The 11,724-nt window shown below is 46.6% G+C and overlaps 1 protein-coding gene across 1 annotated transcript in view; it reads left to right on the top strand.

The window, feature by feature from the left end:
- Positions 1-2,257: 2,257 nt before the first annotated feature.
- Positions 2,258-11,724, top strand: part of LOC140719646 (regulator of G-protein signaling 3-like) — a 131,894-nt gene continuing 122,427 nt past the window's right edge. Inside the window, exon 1 of the mRNA XM_073034442.1 lies at positions 2,258-2,365. The gene's annotated coding sequence lies outside the window, so the exon portion shown is untranslated. The remainder of the gene's footprint in view (positions 2,366-11,724) is intronic.

Raw genomic sequence — 11,724 nt, 5'->3', positions numbered from 1 at the left:
ATCGTGTGGATAGTCAGAGGCTTTTTCCCCAGGGCTGAAATGGTTGTCACAAGAAGAAACAGGTTTAAGGTGCTGAGGAGTAGGTGCAGAGAGTTAGTTTTTTACTCAGAGTGGTGAGTGTGTGGAGTGGGCTGCCAGCAACAGCGGTGGAGACGGATACAATAGGGTCTTTTAAGAGACTTTTGGATAGGTACATGAAGCTTAGAAAAATAGAGTGCTATAGGTAAGCCTAGTAATTTCTAATGTAGGGACATGTTCAGCACAGCTTTGTGGGCCGAAGGGCCTGTATTGTGCTGTAGGTTTTCTATGTTTCTATGTTTTTTTCTCCCTCCCTCCCTCCTGTGAGGTTATCCACTTTGGTGGCAAGAACAGGAAGGCAGATTACTATCTAAATGGAGTCAAGTTAGGAAAAGGGGAAGTACAACGAGTTCTAGGTGTTCTTGTACATCAGTCAATGAAAGCAAGCATGCAGGTACAGCAGGCAGTGAAGAAAGCTAATGGCATGCTGGCTTTTATAAGAAGAGGAATTGAGTATAGGAGTAAAGAGGTCCTTCTGCAGCTGTACAGGGACCTGGTGAGACCCCACCTGGAGTATTGTGTGCAGTTTTGGTCTCCAAATTTGAGGAAGGACATTCTTGCTATTGAGGGAGTGCAGCGTAGGTTCACAAGGTTAATTCCCGGAATGGAGGGACTGTCATATGTTGAAAGATTGGAGCGACTGGGCTTGTATACACTGGAATTTAGAAGGATGAGAGGGGATCTGATTGAAACATATAAGATTATTAAGGGATTGGTCATGCTGGAGGCAGGAAGCATGTTCCCGCTGATGGGTGAGTCCAGAACTAGAGGCCACAGTTTAAGAATAAGGGGTAGGCCATTTAGAACTGAGATGCAGAAAAACTTTTTCACCCAGAGAGTGGTGGATATGTGGAATGCTCTGCCCCAGAAGGCAATGGAGGCCAAGTCTCTGGATGCATTCAAGAGAGAGTTGGATAGAGCTCTTATAGATAGCGGGGTCAAGGGATATGGGGAGAGGGCAGGAACGGGGTACTGATTGTGTATGATTAGCCATGATCACAGTGAATGGCGGTGCTGGCTAGAAGGGCCGAATGGCCTACTCCTGCACCTATTGTCTATTGTCCTTCCCTCCCTCTTTCTTTCCCTCCCTCGCTCCCTCCTTTATTTTCTCCCTCCCTGTTGCTCTCCACTTTTTTCTTTCCTTTCCCCTTCTTTTCTTTCCCATTTCCCTCACTACACCTCTCCCTCTGTCCTCTCTCCCCCCCCCGCTGTCCCTCCCTCTGATCCCCTCCCTCTTTCCCTCGCATACACTCTGCCACCCACCTTGTTTCTCCATAGATCGTTACCCAGATCTTGCATTTCTTGCCCTACCCTTGCCTTTTGCCCCAACCTCCGTGCGCGCACACGCACACACACACTCTCACGCTTCCTCACACACTCTCGCTCTCTCTCACATACCACAGACACACGCACTCTCACTCCTATTCGCACACATTTACTTTCTCTCTCACACACGCACTCACTCTCTCACGTACAGTCTCTGTCACACATACTACCAGTCTTTCACCCACACACAATCTCTTTTACTCACATACATAGACGCATACATTTGCAATATCTCCCTCACTTTCTCTCTCTCTCTCCCTCTCTCATACACACACACACACACACACACACACACACACACACACACACACACACACACACACACACACACACACACACACACACACACACACACACACACACACACACACACACACAGAGCAAGAGCCAGGGGCTGACACCCTGATTTAAAAACATTGCAAATTGAACCCGTACGGACTGGCATGACTCGGCCAAAACCGCTGAGACAGAATTCCTTTAAAAATAAATAGTTATACTGAAGATTCTTCAGAAAGCTATCTGAAAACAAGAATGGTAAATGTGACCTTCTTAGGCAATGGGGAAGTGCGGAGTGTGGGAGGGAGGGTGAGCACAGACACAGAGCCTATTCCTCATTGCCTGGGACAGTTATTGGCTGCTTGATGCGGAACCAACGCTCCGTGCTAACTCGGTTACTTACAACGAGCCTCATTAATAAGAATCTGAGTGTGTGCGAGATCAAGGCGGCGGTGCCTGAGCCGCTCTGTGTAACTGTAGCCTCGCCTGCCTCCAAGCATAGCGGTGATGTCAAAATACCCGTGGGTGTGACCACAAAGATTTTGTTTCTTCTCTCTCAAAACACGAGTAGCTTAAGAAGCTGTGTGTGTCTGTGTGTGAGAGAGAGAGAGTGTACACAAGAGACAAACAGCGAGAACCAGCGCCCCGAGGAGTGGATGTAAGCGGGAGAAGGTCGTTTGTTAAGGTAATGGACTGACTTTTGATTATTGGCGGCTTTGTTTTGACAGGAGTGTAGGACGTAATTGAACCGCGCTAAAGTTTGACATGTTGTGGAACCGGTTCCACGGCAGTGCGCTTTGACGAGCCGTCTCTCAAGCGGTTGCACTCCGACTGAATGCCAGAGAGAGAGAGAGAATAAATCAAGGTGATGTCTCAGTTAACAGGAGGGCAGTAAGCTCGGGGGCATGTCCGGCTTGAGATGGTGAACCGTGTTTCGAGCGACTGTCAAAACCCGATGGACAGGCGAAGAAACGAAGGGTGTATGGGGGGGGGGGGGGGTGGTGACGGGAGGAGAGAAGGTGAGAGAGAAACAGGGCGTAGAGAGGGTTAGACGGGGGAGAGTATGGGAGAGGGAGGGTTGGGGGAGAGACGGTTAGGAAGAGGGAGGGAGAGAAACAGGGCGTAGAGAGGGATAGGGAAGAGGATGGGAGAGAGGGTTAGGGGGCAGAGGGAGACAAGAGTAGAGCTGAGGAGGGTGGGTGAGAAAAATGGCAGAAAGAGGGGGTTGTATGGGGAGAGAGGGGGAGAGAAGGGGTTGAGAAAGGGGAAGGAGAAAGAGAGGATGAGGGGAAAGAAAAGGGAGACAGGAGAAACAGAAGGAGGAAGGAGACAGAGCAGAAAGTCAAAAGAGGAGAGGAACAAGGACAGGGTATGTGCGAGAGAGAGGCAGAGTGCAAGAAGAGTGGCAGAAAATAAGGAAAGACAAGGGAGAGCAGAAGAGTGTAATAGTGGATGAGAGAAGACAATATAGCAGGCAGGATTGAGGGCTGAGGAACGGAGAGAAATGGAGGGAGAGTAAGACAGGTAGATAGATAGGAAGAGAGAGACCTCGAGAGTATGTGAATATGGTGAGAACTCCATGGAATGTGGAGGAAGGGGATGTAAGGGAGGTGGGGAGAGAGCTGTGATCAAGAAAATTAAGGAACCAGATCCACAAGAATGAAGTCACGGAGTGTGAGAGGCAGACAACCAAAACTTGGACTGAGTGGAAGGAGTGAGTGACCGCAGAGTAGAATGGAGTAGCAGAGGCAGAGGCAACACCCCCCCCCCCCCCCCCGGTGGGGTCGATGGGAGAAAAAGCAGAATGAACAAGAGAGAGGGATTGAACACCAAAGCAGAGAATCAACTGGTTGTGAGGAGGGGCTGTTAGAGAGCAGGAGGGTGGAAGAGTGAGTAAAGCTGGGACAAACGCGAATGGGGAGAACGAAACAGAGGCAGAATAAAAGACAGGTGCATGACTGGAGGACAAGAAAAGAGAAGCCCCAGAGAAGGGGCTGTGGTTGTTGTTACAGCCCTGATAGAATCGGAGAGCCTTTGGGTGTACCTCTGCAGATTGTGGCATTGTAATGAATTTAACAAGGCAGTTTCTGAATAATAAGCTGATTGGGAAGTTTGGTGGGTTCCTGCTGCTGGAAGATGATGTTTTGGCACAGGGAGACCTCCTGCCTCTGTGTGCGCAATGGGCACATTTCAGAAACACAAGAAATTCAGCAGATGCTGGAAATCTGAAGCACCGCAAACACATAGAACACTCATGGAACTTGGTCGGTCAGGCAGCATAAGCAGTGAGGAATAAACAGTCTATGCCTCGGATGAGTCCTGATGAAGGGCCTCAGTATGAAATGGCAACTGTTTATTCCCCTCCATAAGACAATGAGACCATAAGCAGAATAAGGCCATCCAGCCCATCTATTCTGTTCTGCCATCCCATCATGACTGATCCGGGATCTCACTTAACCCCATATACCAGCCATCTCACCATATCTTTTGGTGACTAATCAGAGCAATATCAATTTTTACTTTTAAGTATACCCATGGTCTTAGCCTCCACAGCTTTCTGTGGCAGAGGATTGCACAGATTCACTACTCTCTAGCTAAAATTCCTCCTTACTTCTGTTCTAAAGGGTTGCCCCTCAACTTTGAGGCTGTGCTAGGCAACCCACCATAGGAAACATTCTCTCTACATCCACCTTATCTAGTCCTTTCAACATTCAGTAGGTTTCAATGAGATCCCCATACATTCTTCTGAATTCCAGTGAGTACAGGCCCAAAGCTGCCAAATGCTCCTCGCATGTTAACCCCTTCATTCCTGGAATCATCCTCGTGAACTTCCTCTGGACTTTTTTCAATGACAACACATCCTTTCTGAGATATGGGGTCCAAAACTGTGACAATACTCCAACTGTGGTCCAACTAGTGTCTTATAAAGTCTCTTTGCACTTCTGATGTTTGTATTTTTCCCCATTTAGATTATAGTCTGCACTATTGTTCCTTTTACCAAAATGCATTATCATGCATTTCCCAACACTGTATTCCATCTTTTACTTTATTGCCCATTCTTCCAATTTGTCTAAGTCTTGCTGTAATCAGATTGCTTTCTTAGCACTACCAACCCCCTCCACTTATCTTTATATCATCTGCAAACTTTGCTACAAAGTCATCAGTTCCATGATCTAAATCATCAACAAACAACATGAGAAGTAGAGGTCCCAATACTGACCTTTGATGAACACCACTAGTCACTGGCAGCCAACCAGAGAAGGCCTCTTTATCCCCACTCATTACCTCCTGCCTGTCAGCCATTCCTCTATCCATGCCAATATATTTCCTGTAATTTTATCTTGTTAAGTAGCCTTTTGTTAGACACTTTGTCAAATACCTTTTGAAAATCTAAGTAAATCACAACCTCTGCCTCTCCTTTGTTAGCCCTGCTTGTTACTTCCTTGAAGAACTCTAACATATTTGTCAGTCAAAATTTCCCTTTACAGAAGCCATGCTGACTTTAACTAGAACCTGACACGTGGAGTTCCTCCAGCATGGTGGTGGTAGGGGTGGAGGGGATTGTTGCACAGGAGGGGGCAGCTGTGGGGGGGGGGGGGGCTTTGGAGTTCTAATGTTTAACTGTCATTCATTCTTTGGGGCACTCCTGTTTTCATGGATGTTTGTGTAGAAAAAGAATTTCAGGATATATATTGTATACATTTTCTCTGACATTAAATGCACCTATTGAAATATTTCAGGGCAGAGGTCCAGATAATAAGACTATAAAACTGAGGAGCAGAATTAAGCTATTTGATCCATTGAGTCTACTGTCATTCAATCATGGCTGAATTATTATCCCACTCTACCCCATTCTCCTGCCTTCTCCATCACCTTTGATGCCCTTACTACTCAAGCAGCTATCAACCTCAACTTTAAGTATACTGAGTGACAGTCTCCACAGCTGTCAGATTCACCACCCCTGGTTAAAGAAATCCCATAGAATATGACAGCTTCACCCACTGTGTCAGCTGCTATTGTGCCAGTTTGGCAGGTAGTGCAGAGAAAGGAGGAAAATGCTGGAAAGCAGAGAGCAAACAGTATTGGGCAACTACTAGGCACTTATAGAGGGTGGATATTTGTCCACTTACCGGACACTGTTTAATTGTCATGTGGACCCTAGGCTGGCACTGTTAGCAGATGATGGTGATGATGGTGGTGGAGAAGGAGATGGTGCTGATGGTGTTGCTGCTGCTGATGATGATGGTGATGATGATGATGCTAAAGATAGACGATGATGATGATGGTGGTGATGATAATGGTGACGATGATCATCTTGATGATAGTGATGAATGTGATGATGATAAAGATGATGATGGTAATGATGATGTTGATGGTGATGAATGTGATGATGATAGTGATGATGATAGTGTTGATGATGTTAATGGTGATTGTGATCATGATAGTGATGATGATGATTGAAGATGATATTGATACTGGTGATGGTGATGATGATAATGCTGATGACCTTGATGTGAACTGAGCCACACTGAGCACTGGTAATGAGCATCTATTGCACTGACTCATACTGAGCTGAGAATGGCCTTACTCCCAGGATCTGCAACCAAAATAGTCAGGCCAGAGTGTTCTGCAGCTGAAGCAATGTCTGAGCTCAATGCTGATGTTAGTCTGGTTGTGGACATCTGGCAAGCTTGTGTGCTTATGTTTCTGTGTATATTTCATCATATGTGTGTGTGTGTGTGTGTTTATTGGATTATCTCTCCATGTTGGATTATCTCTATATGTATTGGATTATCTCTCCATGTAAATGCAAGCATCAGTGTGTGGGTCTGAGTGCAACGGGCAAGTATGTAATTCTGTGTGAGTGATATCTGTGTCTGTAATGGTGTGAGTGAACATCCTGCATGTCTGTCCACATGTATAACTATACGGTTTGTGTGTGTCTTGTGTATATATCTATTGATGTACACATATTGGACCAGTTCTGTGTGAATATGGGTTTGTATTTGTTTTCATCAGTCTGTGTATGTGTCCAAGTGTAAGTGGACAGGTAGACTGGATAAATTCCTCCGTCAATAACTATTAGGAATTAATACACATTTTATAGTACTGTAATGGTATTGGTAGTGTTTTAATTTGTTCTGTATTTCATTTAAATACATTATTTGTACTTAGTTTGTCTTTTTTATACCCTTTTACAAATATGTGTGTGTCTGCATTGTTTTGAACAAACTTCTGTGTGTTTTTGCCAATGTGTGTGCATCTACTGCATTGTGTGCATGCGTGTGTGTACATAAGACCAGAAGATCATAAGTCGTGGGAGCAGAATTAGGCCATTCAGCCCATTGAGTCTTCTTCGCCTTTGCATCATGTTTGATTTATTATCCTCTCAAACCCACACTCCTGTCTTTGCCCCATAACCTTTGACATTCTTACTAATCAAGAACATATCAACCTCAACTTTAAATACAGTGGAATCTGATTAATCAGGGCATCCACTTATTTGGACAACTTTTAAAGAACAAAAACTAGTTGAGTGTATGTGTGTATATGTATGTCTGTGTGTGTATGTAGGTGCATGTTTGTGTCTGTGTGTCTGTGTCTGTGTGTGGGCATTTGTGTGGGTGTATGTGGGTGTGTGTGTATGTGCATTTCTGTGTGTGTGTGAATGGGTGCAGGTGGTTGTGTTCATGCATGATTGTGTGTATGTATGTATGTGTGTGTGTGTGTGTGTGTGTGTGGTTGTAGGTCAGGGTGACAGGTAATTGTAATAAGGTACCTCAGAGTTTCTATTTACAGGAAGGCTGGTGCCAGTAATTGATTGGGCAGTTTTATCTAGAGCTCACACAAACATTTAATTTAGGAGCAGTGAGAGGCTACAAATCTGCTACAGCATTTGGTAAGATCACAGTGGATCTAATTGTCTCCTCAACTCCAAGTTCCTGTCCATCCTCAATGCCCTTTCACCTCTCATGTCCACCTGCCTTCAATGTATTCATGGAATACCGTTTCCACCACCTTCTGGGAAAGAGAGATTTCTGCTGAGAAGGGGAAACATTTTCACTAGATATCTGATGTTTACTCAGCTCTGCTCTGTGCTGAACTGAGGCTGTGGACTGCCCCAGCTGCACGGGTACCTGCCTTCATGCCTGGACTCACTTCTGTGAAACTTCAGTTCTGAATGCTGTTTGCTTGGTAATATTGTTTCTATTCCTCTACACATTGGGTATTTGATGGTCTTTTTTGGTGAGTTCTTTAGGGGTTTCTTCATTTTGTAGCTCCCTGCAGGGAGATGAATCTCAAGGTTGTATAAAGTATACATACTTTGATAGTAATAACTAAATAAAGAATACTGAGAATATGAGTTACAGCGGCTGGAGGAGAGGAGAGGCTCAGTGAGGGAGTACCAATGCTCGTGGTACAGGTACCTGAAGATGTGGCTGCCTAATCATTTAGTGCCAGGACCAGAGGAATGAATGAAAGGTTGGGGTTGGAGGTGTAACAGGATCTCAGAGGTGTGTCGGGACTGTGAGGGGTGCAGACAGAGGGTTTTGGTGGTTTTGGGGAGGGAAGTCCAGGAAAGGTTTATAAACAGAAGTGACCACTTTGGTACAGGGATGCTGTGCAGCCTGTAGACAGTGAGTGCAGGGAGATGGCACATTTCATACTTAAATAGAGAGTTTTGCAAGAGATTCTGCACATGCCAGAAATCTTGAGCAATCCACACAAAAGCACTTGATGGCTCTGGCGCCATACTGACAGGAATTTAGAAGAACAGGGGAGGAATTAAATTGAAATCTATCAAATACTGAAAGGCTAAGTCAGACTAGACATAAAGAGGATGTTTACTATCGTGGGTGATTCCAAGACCACCTCTTAATAGGGTCATCCAATTAGAATAGAAATGATGAGGAATTTCTTTAGCCAGAGGGTGGTGAATCTGTGGAATTCATTCCCACAGATGGCTGTGCAGGCCGAGTCGTTGGGCATATTTAAAGCAGACGTTGATAGGCTCTTGATTAGTCAGGGTATCAAAGTTTACAGGGAGAAGGCAGAAGAAAGGGATCGTATAGGCACCATGGTAAAGTGGTGGTTAGCACAATACAATTGCAGCTCGGGGTATACTAGAGTTCAAAGTTCGATTCCAGCATCCTCTGTGAGGAATCTTTGTCAGGAACCCAGGTTTCCTCTGCGTGCTCCGGTTTCCTGCCCCAGTCCGAAGACCTACCAGGTCGGTTCGTTGGTAATTCCAAATAGGTTAGGATAAAATTGGGGTTGTGAGTTGCTTGGGGGGGGGGGGGGGGGACGTGGCTCGAAGGGCTGGAGGGGTCTACTCCATGCTGTATCACTAAAAAAAATCAGCCATGATGCCATAGTGGAGCAGATTTGAAGGACTGAATGACTTATTTCTGTACCTATGTCTTATGTGTTAAGGTCTTGAATACTAGAAAAACTCAGCAGACCAGGCAGCATCTACAGAGGTCTGCAGAGGGAAATAGAGAGTCGACGTTTCCGGCCTTCGAGTCAGGGGCTGATGAAGGGTCTCAACCCGAAACATCGAGTTTTTATTCCTTTCCGTAGATGCTGCCTGGCCTGCTGAGTTCCTCCAGCATCTTGTGTGTATCCTCCAGCATAGTTCCATATCGGAGCACTGCGTGGAAAGTATGCGCTGGATTTCTGCAAAGGAAGATCCCACAACCGTCAGCCAATTTTCTTGTTTCTTTTTCTTTCTTTGATGTTGTTCTGCACATGTGCCCGAGACCAGCAATTATAGCCCCAGAAAAGGCGGCGGGGGGGGGGGGGGAGTGTTTTGAACCGACACCTTATGCCCTGCGATCCTTCGGTTGGAGGCGCCCCCGTTGGGGAGGGAGCTCTGGGATGTGCGCCCGGTGACCGTGAAAGTCGGCTGCTGCATCTCCGAGTCTGGTTGGGCATGGCGAGGCCGAGTCCTCCCTCGGGTGGGAGAGGGGCGGCGGGTTTCGGGAATTCCTGTTGGGGAAACAGACCGAAGCGAGCGAGCGCCGCAGTGCGTTTCCGCAGGTACGGGAGGTGGAGAACAGCTGCCCCTTCCCTCCCGTCCGCGTCCCGCTCTCTCCTTCCCACCGAGCTCCCACTGGTGAGGTGGGGGCACTGACGGTGACCGCGGTGATCCCCGGTAAGCTCTCCATCAGTGTGACCATCCCTCTGCATCAGTCCCGTTCAGATCGGTAACCATCCTCCGGTCCCCGACCAAGGTAAACCCCCCCCCCTTTTAACCGATGGGATAAATGTAATTATACATATAATACATAAAGTTATAATGAAAATGATTCCCCCTTTCCCGGGAAAGAGAGCGGAATCACCACTCATTTGTTGTAGGGATCTGAAATCTCAAGCACGGTGCCTGTTACACCGAAAGAGCCTGTCCGTTGCCAGGCAACCGACACTAGGCGGTTGCTAAGCAACAGCGTGATTTCCCCCACCCTTGCTTTCTCTGTCGAGCAGGGCGGTAAAACCTGGGATTGCCCCTCGGATCCGGGGAGCGGGGGAACAGGTTTCGGGCTCGCAGCGAAGGTCCCGGCTCTGTGTTCCTGCGAACCCCCGGGCGAGGAGGTATGCGGCGGAGAGCGTGAGGGTGGCGTTCTGAGTCCCTCGGCCTCTGGCCGTCTCCTGGGGAGTACGGTGATTCCCTGTCCCGTTGCGAGAGAAAAGCCGCCGGAAGGGAAGGCTTCGCTGTGAAAGGAGGCCCAAGGCCGCCGAGCACTCAGATAAAGTTATCTTCATTCCCGGGATCAGCCTTCACCATCTCTCCGCAATTTAGATATTTTTGTAAGTTTCTTTTAATCATGTTCACGGACTTAATGGCCCGACACTCCATGCCTATCACGATTCCTACCTACAGTCGTCCCATTTGTTCACGTGTGGCCCATTTTCCTCTAAAACTTCCCGTCCATGAACCACCCCAACTGTCTTTTAACATACAAAATGCTGGAGTAACTCAGCGGGTCAGGCAGCATCTAGGGAGAGATGAAGTTTCTGGGCGAGATATTTCATCAGGAGGGGTCAGGCGTTCATGAGTTTCTCCAGCATTTTGTATGTGTTACTCTGGATTTCCAACATCTGCAGATGCTTTTAAATGCAATCCACGACTTTTGCAGGCAGTCTGTTCCATGTATACACCACCCTCTTCACAAAGAAGTGGACTCTCCAGTCCCTTTTAAATCTTTCACCTCTCACCTTAAACCTATCAGAATCAATATCTATCATCACTGACACGCAATGTGAAATTTGTTGTTTTCTGACTGCAGTACACCGACATAAAATTGTAATAAATTACAATATTGTAAGTAAAAAGGAATAATAAATGTTGTAATGTTGAGGCTTTATAGCGCGTCGGTCAGACTATATGTGGAGTATTGTGAGCAGTTTCGGTCCCCATATCTAAGGAAGGATATGCTGGCATTAGAGAGGGTCCAGAGAAGGTTTATGAGAATGATCTTGGGAACGTAAGAGGAGCGTTTGATGGCTCTGGGTCTGTACTGGCGTGAGTTTAGCAACAGGATCTCATTGAAAGCTATCGAATATTGAAAGTCCTAGACAGAGTGGATGTGGAAAGGATTTTTCCAATAGTGGGAGAGGCATAGCTCAGGATGAGCTTTAGTACAGAGGAGAGGGGTATCTTCTTCAGCAGGAGGGTGGTGAATTACTACAGACGGATGTGGAGGTCCAATCATTGGATATTGATAGCAGAGGTTAATAGGTTCTTGATGAGTAAGGGAGTAGGCAGGAGACCGGGTTTGAGAGGGAAAATAAATCAGCCAGGATTGGTGGATCAGACTTGATGGGCCAAGTAGCCTAATTCTGCACCTATGTCTTATGGTCTAATAACAAAGCAGTTTTCATGGCCCATTACCGTTTAGAAATATGATGGTGGAGAGGAAGTAGCTGTTCCTGAATTGGTGACTGTGGGACTTCAGGCTGCCATACCTCCTTTCCAATGATAGTGATGAGAAGAGGTCATGCCCGCTAGTTCCTGATTCCACAATTCTAAGACTGTGACCCTCA

Source organism: Hemitrygon akajei, chromosome 2 (assembly GCF_048418815.1).
Source record: "Hemitrygon akajei chromosome 2, sHemAka1.3, whole genome shotgun sequence".
In the NCBI taxonomy this organism is placed as follows: domain Eukaryota; kingdom Metazoa; phylum Chordata; class Chondrichthyes; order Myliobatiformes; family Dasyatidae; genus Hemitrygon; species Hemitrygon akajei.
The sequence above is the reverse complement of the archived record's forward strand: the minus strand, read 5'-3'. Positions and strand labels throughout refer to the sequence as shown.